We start from the raw sequence: 16,901 nt of genomic DNA on the forward strand, positions 1-16,901 counted from the left end.
TGCATAGAAAAATGTGGTTCTGAGTCAAGAGCAAAAATATTGCGGTTTTCCTAGGGACGATAGACTGCCATGATGACGCAGCATTACATTTGTAACATAAGATAGGATCTTAAAATGAGCATATACAACAGCATCATGTCTGTTTTCGTTTTTAAACATTTTGATAGTGATTATCCCCATTGTTTTACAATTTTTGTCAAAATGTAGAAAGAAATCTAACAGAGTAAGTTTTTCCTTAATCAGGTGATTTCATTGTAATTTTTTTTTCTACCTTTCGTTCCAAAACTAACATTCTGCACATTACGAGATAAAATACGCTATATATTTAAATGCAGTTGATGATTCGTGTTTATTGTATAAAAATGCATGCCAGTGACGGTAAAAACGATTTTCAGGTATCGCAAATTTAGATTTTGTATAAACAGTACTTCAAAGATGTGTTTTACTGACCCGAACCCGGACAGTTTAAGAGTTTGAAAATATTGAAACCTTGTTATCATGTAGATAGTAGTGAATTATCAAATGTACCCTCTGTAATAAATTGTGATCAATCATATGTAAAATAAAATCAGTAATTCAACTCGCTGATTTTCTATTGCAAAAACATCAAACAGTCTACACTTGCGACTTTTTCTTTATTTGGCGTCACCGAGAAGCACAAAATTTAAAACTGATTTAAAAACTGCAATGAATTGATACAAATCTATAAAATAAATTAGAAAATGAATTGCCTGTATCATAAAATCGATTTTAATCACTTACTGTTGGGGTAACCTTTAGGTAGAAGAGGATGTCAGTCTAGATATCGTTCTCGATATCAGCCCTAGACTCCCATATCAATAATTCCTAAATTGAAAAAAAAAAACCAAAAAACAAATAACAAAACGAAAAAAAAACAAAAAACAAAACAAAACAAAAAAAAAAGTGTGAAAAAATATTTATCACATATTCATGAATTTGAGTACACATGAATAGTAATTAAAAAGTTTAATAAACAAAATCTGTAAATATCGACTAAAAAGAAAGAAGTAGCTTTGCTCAAGTTGATATAAAAATTAGTCCTATATTTTACCACGAAAGTTTTGTCACATATGGTCACTTTCATATGCATCGCTATAAGAAATAGAAGCACCTGGTATAAACGATTTCAAAACACTTTGAAACATTTATATTTGTGTCAATATTTGTAGTTATTTTTAATTGTATCACTGTAAACGTATTAATTTTCGCAAATATGCTTTTGCGGATTCTGTCAAATGAATATATTTGTGGATATCAATGTTTGCGGTTTCAAAAAAAAAAAAAAAAATGATTTGCATAATATAGTGTTAAAAATCAATTTCGAAGGTACCATTTTTCGCGGTATCTGTCATTGCGAAAATCAGTACGTTAACAGTACTTGTGCTTGTCACTGTTGCAAGTTCGATACATGTCAATATATTTTCACCTATCTTGCCAGCAACAAGCACATTTTTTAACGTTGTATCATTGCGCATGCTTATTTGACCACCGGAATTAGTTAAATGGTTTTCATCCCCGGGACGGTAACTAATTACAGCCCTGGACTGATAACTTACTTTTACATCTGGTATAAACAAATATGCAAAAATACGCATAACAAAATTAAAATTGTGACATATGTGTTATAACATACCTTATTTGACGTATCAACAAGAAAACAGTGTTTGTCTTCGCCATTCCTCATTTAGCTCATGCTGAAGATATATTGTAAACTCTTAAAAACTTTTTCCCTGAACAGAATAAATGTTATTATCATTTTGTATGGAGCGTTAGAGGTCAAAATCAAACAAACATGCAAAACAAATTTATCGACATTGGCATGTCAATAACCTTCAAAACACACTACATTATAAACCGAAATTTCCTATTTGGATTTTTGAAATGTCAATAAATTAATTTGAGATAAATACTGTAATCTGATTGTTTAAAATAATTTTGTTATATCTCAATGGATAAAACATATTAACACGCCCCTATTCAGTTAAATTCAGAGCTACTTTGTTCATGTTTAAAGATAACAATATGTTTTTAAATTAATTTATAAGAATTGGCTATGATAAATCTGTTTAAATTGTATATTTATTTGCACTTTGCGCAATAAACAATATGCACATGGAAAATTTATGTTATCTTTCAATAGACAAAATTTTCATCATAGCCAATTCTTAAATAAATATACAATTTAAACAGATATATTCATTTGTATTTAAGGGTTTCGCCTGTATCGATGTAAACATACTCATGGTTAATTTCAATTTTGTATTGCCAGATTCTTTCAAATTTAAAAACGGAAAACTCGGTTTTTGACGTCTTATAAAACCACTTTTACGGAAGTAAAGTACATCAATTTTTGTTAGCATGTGGTTCATTCTATGTTCTGTTAAAGTTAAAATGCTGCAGAATATCTGGTACGAACATAACAATGTCAAACTAGAAAGGGTTCATTGACATGGAACGAATTCGTGCTAAGTGCATGCATTCTTAGTAGAAAAGCTCTAGATGAAAATTTAAGTAGTACTCCAGATAAGAACCACGCGAAATGTGATTCATGGGTTAAAAGCCTACATATTTTTATTTTTGATATTTTGTTTGGACTGCCATAGTAAACAGAAATTAACATTCAATTTTTCATATGACCTGTGCTCTAAGGAGATAGAAAATATATAGAATGCACTGTAAATTTCAAAAATAAGGGCGCTATCTCTGTAAATAACACTCAAATAGAATATAATATATTAGATTTTCAATGTTTATTATCTCCTAAGAGCAGGCAGATTTGAATAAAAAGTTATACATTTCATGGTATAGACGAATAAAACAACTTAATTACAAATATAAAAATATGTAGCCTTTTTTGGGTGTATCACAATTTTCAGATTTTGCATGATTCTTACAAAGACAGCAACTGAAATTCCATTAAGGTTTTACAGTCCGTTAGAGTCAAATGAGTAGTTGTACATAGCTATGTAGAGGATTTTGTATATGGTTTAAACAATTAAAGATTGAAAGTTTCCTTTTATTTCATTCCTTTTGGTATTCATGGACTGCGAAATTGATATTTACGGTGCACTCGAATTTCAAAGACGGGCGGATTGAAAAACCATGTTATGTATAATTACTGCTTGTTTTGTCTCATCCTTAATCATATGTTTTATAATGACACCATGTCCACAGGAAAGTAATTAATATGGTTGCATAATACTCACATTTGCAAGTCAGAATACACATTTTCTTCCTTGTTTTACTACTTGACAGGTTATATGATTAGTCTCAAAGTTAGAATACACAAAGATATGAAAGAAATAACGATTTCGGATATAGGAAAAACACTAAAAGTCGTATTGTTACACTGCTTAATAAAATATCTCTCGGCGGAGAAACGAATAATTTCTCAGCGTGTGAAACAGGATTTAAATTTCATTAACGTTGAACCGACAATATCGTTACTGGAATCGCCAACAGTCAGAAGCAAAGTAGAATGTATTTCAAAATGCCTAACAAGAAAAGAATGTGGTTACATGTTTTATAATACTCCAACGAATTTATGTAATTTTTATGATTCATCTAGAGAATCCAACCAGTTTTCTTTCCAAAACAGGATCGGATGGCAGGTTTACTACAATAAATCAAGTAAGCAAGTTTCACAACTTTATATATCATTCCAAAATAGTGGATGTCAATTTTTGTAGAAATTCGCTTAAAGAGGTAGACCTAGGGTAAGGGACACAACTCTAACAAACGTTTGTATTCAGCATTTCAAATCAGTCTCATGTAAGCATTAAAGCCAGCACTCCACAGTTTAGTTTAGTTTCGCACTTTTGGCTAGGGATGAAAAATGGCATTAATGGAAACTGGTGGTTGCTATAGTGATTAAAATGAAGAATCTATTGCTGATAAAATATTTTCTGGACAAAGGGGACTTATAAAAGTATTTTGCATTGTTTCATATATTTTCAACGTTAAAGAGTTATTTTTCAGTGACAATTTGACTTCATTGTGAAAGTGAAATAAGTCATTTTTTTTTACCATGCTAAATTTGATAAGTCGATTACAAAGTGAAGTAGGTAAAAATATAGCCGGCGATGTACTTATGAGGAAGGGGTTTTCCAATGAGAAAGTTTCGACAGTTTCAGGGCATGAAATAAATTTTTTGCATATTTTTGCATGGTTTCTATCGTAACCCTTTCTGTTGTGGGTAAATTTTTTCCAGAAATGTTTTACTGCATTCTGAAGGCCTTGGCTTGAGCTATTTCTAGATATATAGATTTAAAGATCCTTGACAATTTTTTAAAGTGATAAATGTACAAAGCATCAGATTACAAGACTAAAATTAGGCAGTTCTACAATACTCTGGAGTGTTGGCACAGTAATTCGGACGGTTTGACGGATTTCATTCTGTTTCAAGCCCCGTGCAGGTCCGGGTGTCAAATGAATAGGCCTGAAGCAGCGCTAAGCTTATCGTCAAAGGCGACTAAATAGTGCCCAGAAACCTAGCCGGGGGCTAGGCGCTCTGCCCAAAGAGCAACTGGGATGTTTTCCCAAGGTGGTGGAATGGGGTACCACTGGCGTGTTTCATGCTGGGATTGTCAGGCTATAATACGGAAAACCTGACCGTAAACCATAGTGGTACACCGTGTTGGGAAAGATGTCACGTTCCTCGCACTTTACAGAACCCTGCTGTGGTATTCGATAGAAGTATGAACCTTTGCGCTCCGCCACTGGAGGCTAAATTGCCCGACCCTACCCATCCTCCTTTCATCTTGTGGCAATCGAAATTTGTCGATCCTATTGTCCTTGTGTCCCATCCCTTTTTGCATTTGATCGTCATCATTTCACATTCATTTTATCATCCATTTCATGTTCATCGCCTGAATAAAGATGAAATATTGCTGCTCGGGCGTTAAACCCCAACAATCAATCAATCAATCAATGTTTCGAAAGAAAGCTTGACAGACTTTGGGGAAATTGAATATGATATAAACATATCACTGATTTCAAGAGTTATTTCCTACTCCTAGATCTACCTCCTTAAATAGTTCGGTCAGATCGTAATTTCTGATTACAAAAACATTATTTAATGTTAATAAGACATTTATATGGCTTTTGTCAAAATTTATAAGTGAACAATTGACGAACAAACAAGGAAGTGTAAACAAGACAAAACTTACGTTAAAAATTCACTTTGTTATGTTTGATAACAAAATCTAAGTGGTCCTATCAATTTTCTTTTTCTTTGTAAAATATGTATGTTAATGTTCCAATTCGATCTAATTATGTTTTGAAAGATAACAAGGTATGTTATATCGATAACAACAACAACAACAACAACAACAACAATAATAATAATAATAATAATAATAATAATAATAATAATAATAATAATACTTGCATCACCAGTACGATATTTACAGAAAACCGTAGTTGTTTTCATAAGTCGCAGATAATGACGTCATATCTTTTGATTTTGATTCTACACTTTTCTAATGATTTTTGTTTTTTTTTTCAAATCGACTACATATCTAGCATATTTCAGGGCTATGTCCAGTGCATCATGGGTACTTGTTCAACTCCAACATCAACAGATGCGTGAAACCATTTGGAATTATAAAGAATCATGTTGATGCGCGCTCATCTTGCTTGAACGATTTTGGTAATTTGGCAAGAATAGATAATTTTTTGATGTGGCAATTTGTCAGGAACATGCTGAGTAAGTGATTTACCTGTGAATTTAGTGAATTGTGTTAGAAAACGGTATTGTGATGATAAAGAAAACGGGGATGATGGATAGATCTAAAAACTATTTCTTTAATCGAGGAAATTAAATTAAAGTTATCAACATGCAACCTTCAATTTCACCATAGAGACTGAGAAAAAGCATTACAAATCAAGGTTAGACAGGAGAAGAAACGATCCGTGGAAAATTGGGAACAATGTAAAATGGCAGGAAATATCTCAACATAAATAAATAAAATAAATAATAAAAAAAAATTAAATGATCACTGTATAGTTGAAAAAAGCACGTGTGTTTATAATGATCGGTTTGGAATGAGAAAAAGTTGTTGAACTACGGTTAAAAATTTCTTCTTAAGCAACATATACAATAACAGTTTATTAAGAATACACGGGTATCATTTGAACACAAATTAGCTGAGATTTTTTTTCGTCAATGCTATTGTTTGACAGAGATGGTGATATATATCTATGGCTTACAGTTAGTAAAAATATTAATATTAATGACTATTAATTACTCGTCAAACAGATACTGTATTTTTACTTTTATCGTACATCAAGGGGTCTCAGGGGTTAACTTGGGGTCAATTGAATACATTTTAGCTTTTGTGACGTTATAATTGAAAAATATGATTCTCATTATATATACATAAATGAATTTTAATGAATATCGGCAAGAAAATACCGAAGCGTCATCATTGGGATGATTCAAATACGTCAGAATTCCAAAATATGGTTTAAGCGTGAACACATGAATCAGAGATAATCTACATACGCTATGTAGCGAACCGAATAAAAATGAGCACATATAAAAACTTGAGATAAGGAAAATATATGATATCAACGCAGAGATGAAACAAATAAAACAAATAAAATCTATTTTAAAAAAAAACAGGAATTATGTTCATTTCAAATATTTTTTTTCAGTACACCATAGCCAATACATCGAAAATGTGTACGTACAAGGGAAAATGGATAGTTTCGGTGTTTGGAAATTTGAAGATGGAACTCATATTTCCTACTTTAACTGGGGAAATTCACAACCCGCTGGAAGCGAATACCTTGTTCTATTTGCCGCGGACAATTATCTCTTTCATGACGTAAAAGGCACTTTTCAATATGGATTTGTTTGTGAAATATACTTACATTTATAACACGTATACAGGATATATTCTCAGTCGATTATCTAGAACATTGTACGATACTTGCATTTCAATTAATTTTAGCAGCTGTTGTAGTTTAAATAGTATGAAAATCGAAAGTTATTATGCTACTTCATTTCTTATGAATCAAAATTATGCCACGTCTGGTTTAATCAAGTGTAATTCCTGTTCCCAGTTTTATACAAAGTTATTAACAACACAATTTTAGAAATCCTACGACGTCAATAATTATAACAAAAAATGTCACTTGTGTATTCAATGGATATGTTAAGAACAGGAAAAATAAATAAGTGAAAGAAAGTACATTTTTTAAAATTCTAATAAAATACGATAAAACGAAGATCGGGCCACACCTTTCGACATTTCAGCCTTCGTGTGAGACAAAAACACTTGCCGAGAGTTAAAGACACTTAATTCCAACCAAAAATAAAGAAAATCAAATGATCTTCAAAATATAGAATTTTTCAACATTCTAAAATCTTTTTAAGGCCACTTACCTGTTTTAAATCTTGAATGTACAGAATTTACCTAAACATTAAACAAAATACAAAAGGATCATTTCCAATTTATCTAATAATTTCCTTATGTAGATGGTTTTAATATCTTTGAGAAAAATTGTAAAATTTAATGGATAGGACATACAGCAGACTCTTATCATGACAATTTTGACGTCAAAACATATAAGCTAATTTTCCCGAAATTAATATTAAACAATGCATTATTTAAATGTTGATTTACTGAGTTTTTACCAATTTCATGAAGTAATCTTGATCTAGGACCATTTGAATGTTAATATCATCATGATTTTTTTTCCAGAGAGTTGAAATTCATGTAAAATAGATATGTAATATAGAGTTTCATTTCTTGATAGTATGCACGACGTTGATAGATGACATTGCAATGAAAACATATGGTACTTTTACGTGATGATTTTTGTAATTGTCAAGGTTTTAGTCTGAAACCTGCTGTGTTGAAATAAAATGCCATATAACTAAGGTCTAATGAGGTACTTTTGTCTTCAGTAATTAAGGACAATTTTAATATATGTGATATATGATATACATGAATGATATCGTTACCAATTAACATTAATCAAGCCGATTAAATGAGGAAATAAAATTAAAATGCTTTGATTGGGGGTTTCGTCGGATACGAAATCAAACGATCATAGATTAAAGCAAACGTAATTATAAACATAATCCAGAGATTGAAAAATGAATCTGTGCCATGAAAACTGAAAAACTCATGTCATAGTTTACCTTTCCTCGTTTGTCTACTCCGGACTTGACTTTTTATGAGCAACTCGGTGGGTGTTTCTTGAAAAGCAGAAGACTCTTACCCTACCGGTACACCTGGTCCATTCTCCCAGTTTTTAGTGGACTCCGAGTTGCTCGTTAGCTTCTGTTACTTTATATGAATGATTTTGGTTACTTTGTGTTCTTTGTTGTATATGCCTGTATACCGTGTCTGGTTTTTGTCCCTGGATTACATTCTTTTGATTACCGCTGCAACCTTGGTTCCCTTAAATTATTCTTTGCGAAGAAATGAGTATATCGTCTCCACATTCATTGTTATCCTTCTTTCTAGTCCCTTTGGAAGAAACAGAGATAACTTCTATATAATCAGGGCATTTCAGAACGATTCCTACTTGTAGACTTGAAATCACAATTTTGACATCATAAAATTTGTCTATAATCTGTAATTTTATTTCAGTTTTCTGGGATGAGGCGAACGTTTCAGCTACGGAAACTTTGTCCCGTCTGTTGAAACATTAACACTTAAATTTCCGCCTGTTATGTCCATATCTTAACAAGTTACCTTGTGCTTCAGCCGTTCATAATGAAGGAACGAATCATTTCTCTAGATACCTGTAATAGTGTAGTGTATAGTCTCCACTTCAATCTATGAGGATCTTGACAAAAAATATCTCTCACATGTTTGTTGTTTTCGATTTTTTTAATTGTTTACTTCATTCACGACTACCATACAAATTGTAAATAAGCTCTTAACTTATCAAAACCAGACCATTATTGATATTAGACCAGTTATTCTAAATTCTCCTGGTTCGACAATCTGCATCGAATGGACATAATGATTGTTATCTAAGGAACTATTGTATCAATTTTGTAATTGTTTAGAGTTCCAGTTATAAAAGACTAGTCCGGGAATGTGCACACACAGCGAGGAACACGAAACAACCTTAATAACACATACAAAGAAATGAATGTAAATTCGCAATACGGACTCCGAAAAAGCCTCGGAGCATGGACCAGTAGCTCTGGTCTCATAGATCACCTCGAGTTGCTCATGAAATGTCACGTCCGGGATAAACAAAAGGCAAAAGAAAAACGGTGAACAAATCGGTTGTCATGGAACAGATGAATACACCAAAACGATCCAAAGTTAATGATGACGACCATTACAGTTTTAAAATGATGACTGTAATCTTGTAGCAACTTTAATCTGTTCTAGAAGCCTTATTATAATCATTTTAGCATGGTTCAAAAAGTCAGTGTAGTCATCGCGCATGTCGTATAATTCGGTCATAAATTTTTGTCCATCGATTTCTAAAATCAGGTCAAAATAAGGCTGACTTCATACTACCTGCAGGTGTCCTTTATCTTTTGGTATTGATGCCATGTATAAAAAAAACCTCGAAACTAGACTTGATTTTAAACCAAGTATAGAAAATTTTTCCCAAGTACTGAGTATTTGTATCTAAGTATTCCATCTTCTTTTTAAGAGTAACAACGATGTATAATGCTTTAGATATAACGAGAATAGGAATAGTGTATACGTAAAATAGTCAACAACACCACCAAGATGAAATTGTCATCCCAAGGCCACCAATTTGTCATCAATGAACGACGAGAATATTCTCAGGCCACAGGGTAGGCGGACACTGGCCCAAAACATCATTATACACAGGAACACCGAAAGCGTTGCACCTATATACTGAAGTAACACAAAAAATAAACTTAAGAGTCGGGATTTCGACATAGTAGGGGGAATTGAAGAATAAGAATTTGAAAACCCATATTGATGTTATGTTATTACATTCTGTTAATTATCTAGCATTATCTAGGGATTTCAGAAGATCTTTCAAATTTTTCGGGATCAAGATTGGAATGACACAAGTGTGGTTTGGAAGTGCATTTTGAAGATTAATGAACCATTGTTAGTATGAATTCTTGTGGAGCTTTTGGAATCAAAAACATAGACGGAATATCACAATCATCGTTTTTACTATGGATATCAAAAGAGGAAGTAACAGATTTATAGTTTTCTACTATCTAGATACGTTTCAAGATTAAAGACTTCACAGCTTACCCCAAATTTAACAGCAGTTCGAGGTCGTGTTTTAGTTTTATATAGTCCACAGCCTGAATAAAAATTTACAGCTATATTAATAGTTATCTATTTGATGAAGCATGGTTCACAGTATTTGGGATCTTAATCAAAGATTAAAATATTAATTTTGGATGCAATAGGTGAAGTATAAGAATATGAAAGAGCAATCAAAGGAACAAATGTTATAGCGGTAATCAAAAGAATGTAATCCAGGGACAAAGACCAGACATGGAAAACAGACATACACAACAAAGAAACTAAATAAAGTAACTAAAATCATACATACAAAGTAACAAAAGCAAATTTGTCTCAGAAATATGGCGGAAATTTGATCGTGACGATTTTTATGATGAAATAGCCAAATTGATTGCATTTATACCTTTGTTGAAACAAGGAGTAGAATAAATGAACATTTTTCTTCATCCTTACCCTTAACAAAATAAATTGAAAGGATCTGTGATACCCAACATTAAGAATGATGGTCATCAGTCTATATAATGATTAGTTAGGCTAAGAAGCTGGAGTTTCAAGACTTGCTTTGTAAAGATAGTGCAGTAAACTGAGATAAAGAATAGAGCTAAGTGCTAATGTGAGGTCTTCGTATGAAAGGAAGACGACCATCTTTCGAATATCATGCATCTAAGAAAAAGTATAATGGCGATGAATTCTTAGACATATTGGATTGATGTCGAGAAAATTCATCACAATTACGTTTAAAAAGATTCTTATCATTGCAGTACCTAGTCTGAGTACCCAGTATTCGTCTCTTTCCCCAAGGTAGTTTTTACTTAGGATAGGACTGTTCATCCTGTGATGTATTTTTCAATGATTCGAACTTTCATAACGAAGATTGATGATATTGCACTGTCAATATTGATATTATACTGTCGAATTTTTGTTGTATTAAATTCCTGAACGATGATTGTTCATTCGTTTGAGTAACTTGTCATGTGTTTCACTGGCATACACTAAACTATATAGTTGCAGTCTTTCTAAAGATTTAATTGGTCATCATGATTTCTTGTGTGAAAAGTTGTGTTCACAGGAATACTAGTAAAGAAAGAGTGGGTTATTAGAATGTTGTTTAATTTGGAAATTTAAGTTCCAGATTTTGATACTGTACAGTGTGGTTCGATTTCTTTGAAGTCAAATCTGTATCATTCAAAATAATATAACATGGTTTTCTTAGATTGTGACTGTCGGAATTGTTGAACTAGAAAAAGATAGAAGACTAAACGCATTACTTTGTTGGTATTGTCACGGCACTATCCATACTACATGCGAGTGTGATAAGATTCTGATCTGGATTAATTGATGCATAATAAGAAATTTTATCGTAAATAAGTGACAAAAGATACATTTTGAAATTCGGTCATGTTTTGTAATCATAAACTTTTGATGTAAATTTTTATAAATATATTTGGCGAGAAAGTTTATACGTTTAATACGTTTCATCGTTTAGTTTTTATTGCTGACTGTTATGAAAAACATTTATTGTGTTTTTGTACTCTCCTCTAGGATTGGTCACAAGTCCTCTTCCCCTAAATTACTATAAGGTATACACCCCGTGATATAGACGCTTCCTTACCGGTGCACCTGGTCCATTCTCCCAGTTTTTAGTGAAGTCCAAGTTGCTCATTTACGTTTGTTTTTGTATGTATTATTTTGGTTATTATATTGTTTGTGTCTGTTTTCGATGTCTGGTCTTTAGTCTCTGGATTACATTCTTTTGATTTCCGCTAAAATCTTGGTTCTCTTGATTACTCGTAGACTCTCAGACCTTCATCTTTCATGACTTTTATTTTCCGTTTTATTAACCATTCTTAATTGACACTACAATAAGTTCATCGGATATTGAAATTTTATAGAAAAATTCTTCCATGCAAAATCCTTTAAAACCAAGATAATGACGAAAGTTATTATGAATATTTGCATAATGATTTTCTTATTGAATTCTTCATCGGTTCGTCTTGAAATATTATAAGTTTATCCAAAAAATTAGCTCAAACAACTATGTTTGCGGTACGAAAAATAATTCGGTTACATTTTGTTCTACTGCAGATAACATCTGTGGTATTAAACGTTGAAAGAACTGGACTATTTATAGTAAAAGAGGATCTTAGTTTACTTGACACACTTCCGTTAACTGTACCTCAGTTGTCATTTAAGGTGAAAAGCAACCTTCAATGCACTTCGCACTGCATTTGGAAGGCCAGCTGCAGAATGCTTTTTTATAATACAATTACTAGTACGTGTTTACTTTTTAACTTGTCGTTTAGGAAAGCCAATCAGTTGAAGGTTCAGAATGGAAGTGGGTGGCATGCCTTTCATAGAAATTTAGGTAAGTACGCATTCCATATCATTCAAAACACTATCTTCATAGAAAACCCTAAACCGCGTACGGTAGTTGCAATAACAATAAATAACTTTGATTGAATTTATCTGTGGTCAAATTTTCGTATAAATTTGTGAAGGCGTGTTAGAATTATTGTAATTTTTTGACGTTTTTTTTGCTATTTTTGTTATTTCTTTCCAAAATCTTCTTTGACATAACTTAAACAATTTGAACCAAACTTGGTATGAATGTTTCTTGGGTTATTCTGCATATAACTGATGTAGGGATTTTTGATTCGTCCAAAAACATGGCTGCCGTTACTAAAATTAGAACATAGAAATCAGAGAGTAATTTTTCGCATATATTTCCAAAAAAAATAGGTGTAGTCAAATTCTGACAGGGTAAAAGTGTACAACTAAATAAGATCTATCTGTGGTCAAATTTTCAATTTAATCTGTTAAACCATGTTGGAGTAATTGTCCTTTTTCGAAGTTTTTTTTGTAATTTTTGATGTTATTTCTTTCAAGAATCTTCTCTTCTGCCATTACTAGACCAATTGAAACCAAACCTGGTTTAAATTTTCCTTGGAGGTATCCTGCATAGAACTGATGTGGGGATTTTTGATCCGTCGAAAATATGGTTGCTGTTACGAAAAATCGAACATAGGGGTCGGACAGTAGTTTTTCACATATATCTCCAAAATTGTTAAGTTTAGCAAAATTATTTCTATAGCTGAAATGACCCTTATTATGAGGCCTTCAAAAGTCTTCAGGGATCAAATTTGTCAGGCGATTCCTTAAAAGACGTATTACTACTGAAAGATGAAAAATGACAGTTTTTTTTTTACAGTATTCAGCCAATATCTTGATAACTACAATAGATAGAAAGAAACTTTCTATCGCTGAAATGTTCCTTATGATAGTCCTATCAAAGTCTTCTTGAGTCAAAATTGTTTGACAACTTTAACCAGGTGAGCGATTCAGGCTCCTGGGAGCTTCTTGTTTTCAATAGGTGTCCAATTATAAAAAAAGTCCTAAAAGGCTTATTTTTGTACGCAAAATGAAAAGCCCTTAATTTCATTGTTTTTAATAATATTATATTTATTAACTATTGACCCACAGATAAAAAGGGCAAGTATCGATTTACAAAACACAAATTGAAAAATACTTCAAATGTGTATAATTAGATTAATGTTTTAACGATGGGGTTCGAATTATTTCAGAGCTCTGTCCAACAGATGAGGGATACACATATAACTCTACACTCAAAAGATGTATAAAAGGCTTCAATTCTTACAACAATTATACGGGTGCATTGAAAGCCTGCTCTGACAACGATGCAACCCTTGCTAAAGTGGATACTTTTGACATGTGGAAGTTTATAAGAAGCGTTTTGAGTAAGCTTTTATCATTGTATCATCATTAATGTTAAATATATTTATTTTTAGTTTATTTATTATTGTATCTCGATACTCAAGAAAAAATTCATCTTTTGGCATCGTCTCTGTAGTTTTACAGCCCAAAATGCTATTTCTCTGGTATTTTAAAAAATATCTGGTTTCAAATATTTGTCTGATATATTTTCCGTACATTCAATTTTTATATGTAATTGCATTTAATTCTGTTGTTTACTGTTGGTGTCAAATATTTCTTTATCACTTGGCAACAGAATAAATTAATAAAGAAATTAAGATAACAAACTTAAGTTTAGGCTGTCAGACTGTTTAGTATTAAGACATATGGTTATGATAGTGCTAAACTTTTTTTCTTAAATTGTGTGCCTTCATATAATTAATTGCATAAATATTTCGTATTTGACATTCATTACAGCATCAAAATATATTGGAAATGTCTACATTCAAGGTGTACTTGACATAGAAGGAAATTGGAAATATGAAGACGGAACTGAAGTTCCCTTTTTTAAATGGGCTGAAAACCAACCAGGCACAATTAGGAAAAAGTATCTTAACCTTTGGCATAAGGACCAGTATTTTTACCATGACGTTAGCGAAACTGATTTTTCTGGTTACTTATGCGAAATCCATATTCTTTGACTTTGGTTCTTTACTTGTACCGTTGTTCGTATATAATCAGTAGGAAGGCAGAGTGTATACCACATTTTACTCTTTAATTTCTTGATTATATCAAACAATTTTCTTTTATTCAGTTACGTATTAAGTGACGTGTACTGAGTTCTACACCGATATTGGTAAAAGTATAAAATTATTTCTGTTCTTCGGGTATTTATGAGCATCAAGATTGTTAGTTGTAGACAATTTATTGGGATGAATTGTTTTTTACATCTAATAAATTTCTGTTTTTTATTGGTCTTGTTTTTGTAATCAAATAAAATATGCGCCCGTCCCAAGTCAAGTATATCTGGCCTCTGTATGTCTTGTTTCGTTTTTACCTTTAGTTTATTTTTATGTTACTTGAGTATATAGGGGCAACTCTTTCGCTTAACCTGTGTATCAGGACAAATGGGTGGCCTTGGGCTGACATTATCATCCCTTTGGGGTTGTTGACATTTCGACATATATACCATACCTACTATTTTCATATTAACATAGCTTTCTTATGTTCCAAGCGCTTTTATCGTGTTTTGTTGTTCTATTGTCTTTCCGATTAATGCAATCACTGTAAACATGTTAATTTTTGCAACGTAGTTATTTTCACTATTTTGCGATGAACAGAAATGCGCAAAAAATGGTACCAGCAAAATTGATTTTTAATACCATAAAATTGGTACCCGTGAATATATTATCATTTCAATGAATCCGCGAAAATAAGCAACCGCGAATACTAATACATGTACGTTTACAGTATCTTTAAGCAGGAAGAAACTGTTTTATCTTGTGTTGTTATATGTAACACGATGACTTTCATTTTAAAATTGCATAGAACTATGCAAAGAAAACAGATAATTTGATATATAAATAGCTGTGAAAGTATGTGTTGCCGATCTGTTTCGAAATTGTTTTTTCTACTGCCTTTTTTGTCGTATCTTTTCTGCTACCTCAAATTAGTGTATATGAGATAGACTTCATCTTAGGAACCATCAAATAATTCATATATGTCATAATGATGTCAAAGGCGTTGTTGCACCGGTATTGCAATGTACCGAAATTGAATATAAAATAGTTTGAGGGATTTGTTGATGTGACCGGAATTCCAAAGATTTAATTCGTTAGATAGGTAACGCTACAGACAGAATTGTGCCCCCTTTGATATTACACTTGTCAGCTTTACTAGCCTATATTAGAAAGCGTTACGTCATGGACCGTTCTGTCATTTGAAGTTTTACTTTTTGGTGGAGTTCTTAAAATTCAAAATTAAACTTCATAATGAATTGAACGTTACTAATTGATGATCGTGCAGTGAGATTAATTGACAAAATACTGTTTGACATGTGCTACTGATATAAAGAAACATGCTTGTAACTGACTGCACATCTTCTCAATAACTGTTTTTTCAAAACATCAGAATAATTCTTTCAATAGCATTTCTCTATATATGAGAAAATTGAAGTAGAAGAGAAGAAAAACGTATATTATATACAATTTTGCTGCGTTTTCTAGCATTGCATAGTTCATCAAATACTCGGAATTAGTTACCCCGAGTTTATAAAAATAAAATAGTTAGGAAATAAATATGAAGAGTTAGGGTGTAAAGATGAGTATGTTGAAAGTACATCGATGGAACAAGGTTTCGAACGGTAATCAAGAGAACATAATCCAACATGTATATAATTTGTTAATTTAACGGTCTTAGAAGCTAGTACCTTACGCTCTGTAAAACTCAATTTTATGGATATGCTGAAGTTATCTTTGTATAGACCAAACCTTAGCAAATTATCAATACAATTACCAAACTAAGTACATTTTTCAGTACTTTTACAGTATCGTACATGGTCAAAGGTCCATAAAAAACATCATGTTTTATTCTATTAAATAATTTTATTTTTAGATTCTAAACTGCAAAGTAAAATTAGTATAACTATTTCTGAATATATTTCACATTATTGGACACTAACTAATTCCCAATGATAACTTCTTTATGTTGACTTCGATTCATGTCTTAATCATATGAAATCATTGTCAAAGATGAAAAGGGACTGGCGAGAGAAATTTAATAAGTTATACACTTAAGGTAAACCAATACAGTATGACAATCTGATATTAAAACTTTTATGAATATATTTGTTTTAACACAGGGGGAAGACAGTAAGTCTTTATTTTAAGATTATTTATTGTTCAGATTTTTAATGACATTAGACGCTTAAAGTGAATTACTCACGAATGG

The 16,901-nt window shown here is 31.9% G+C and overlaps 2 long non-coding RNA genes across 2 annotated transcripts; one reads left to right on the forward strand and one right to left on the reverse strand.

Moving 5' to 3' along the window:
- Positions 1-431: 431 nt before the first annotated feature.
- On the reverse strand, positions 432-3,355 carry LOC148612337 (uncharacterized). The gene is made up of 3 exons (XR_015924364.1): positions 3,228-3,355; positions 1,655-1,715; positions 432-846 (listed from the first exon to the last, which is right to left on the reverse strand). It is a non-coding gene; the product is annotated as an uncharacterized LOC148612337 (long non-coding RNA).
- On the forward strand, positions 3,269-6,818 carry LOC148612338 (uncharacterized). The gene is made up of 3 exons (XR_015924363.1): positions 3,269-3,651; positions 5,555-5,728; positions 6,679-6,818. It is a non-coding gene; the product is annotated as an uncharacterized LOC148612338 (long non-coding RNA).
- Positions 6,819-16,901: the final 10,083 nt, after the last annotated feature.

Source organism: Perna viridis, chromosome 7 (assembly GCF_037379345.1).
Source record: "Perna viridis isolate PV_CMFRI_1.1 ecotype Kerala chromosome 7, ASM3737934v1, whole genome shotgun sequence".
NCBI classification, from domain to species: domain Eukaryota; kingdom Metazoa; phylum Mollusca; class Bivalvia; order Mytilida; family Mytilidae; genus Perna; species Perna viridis.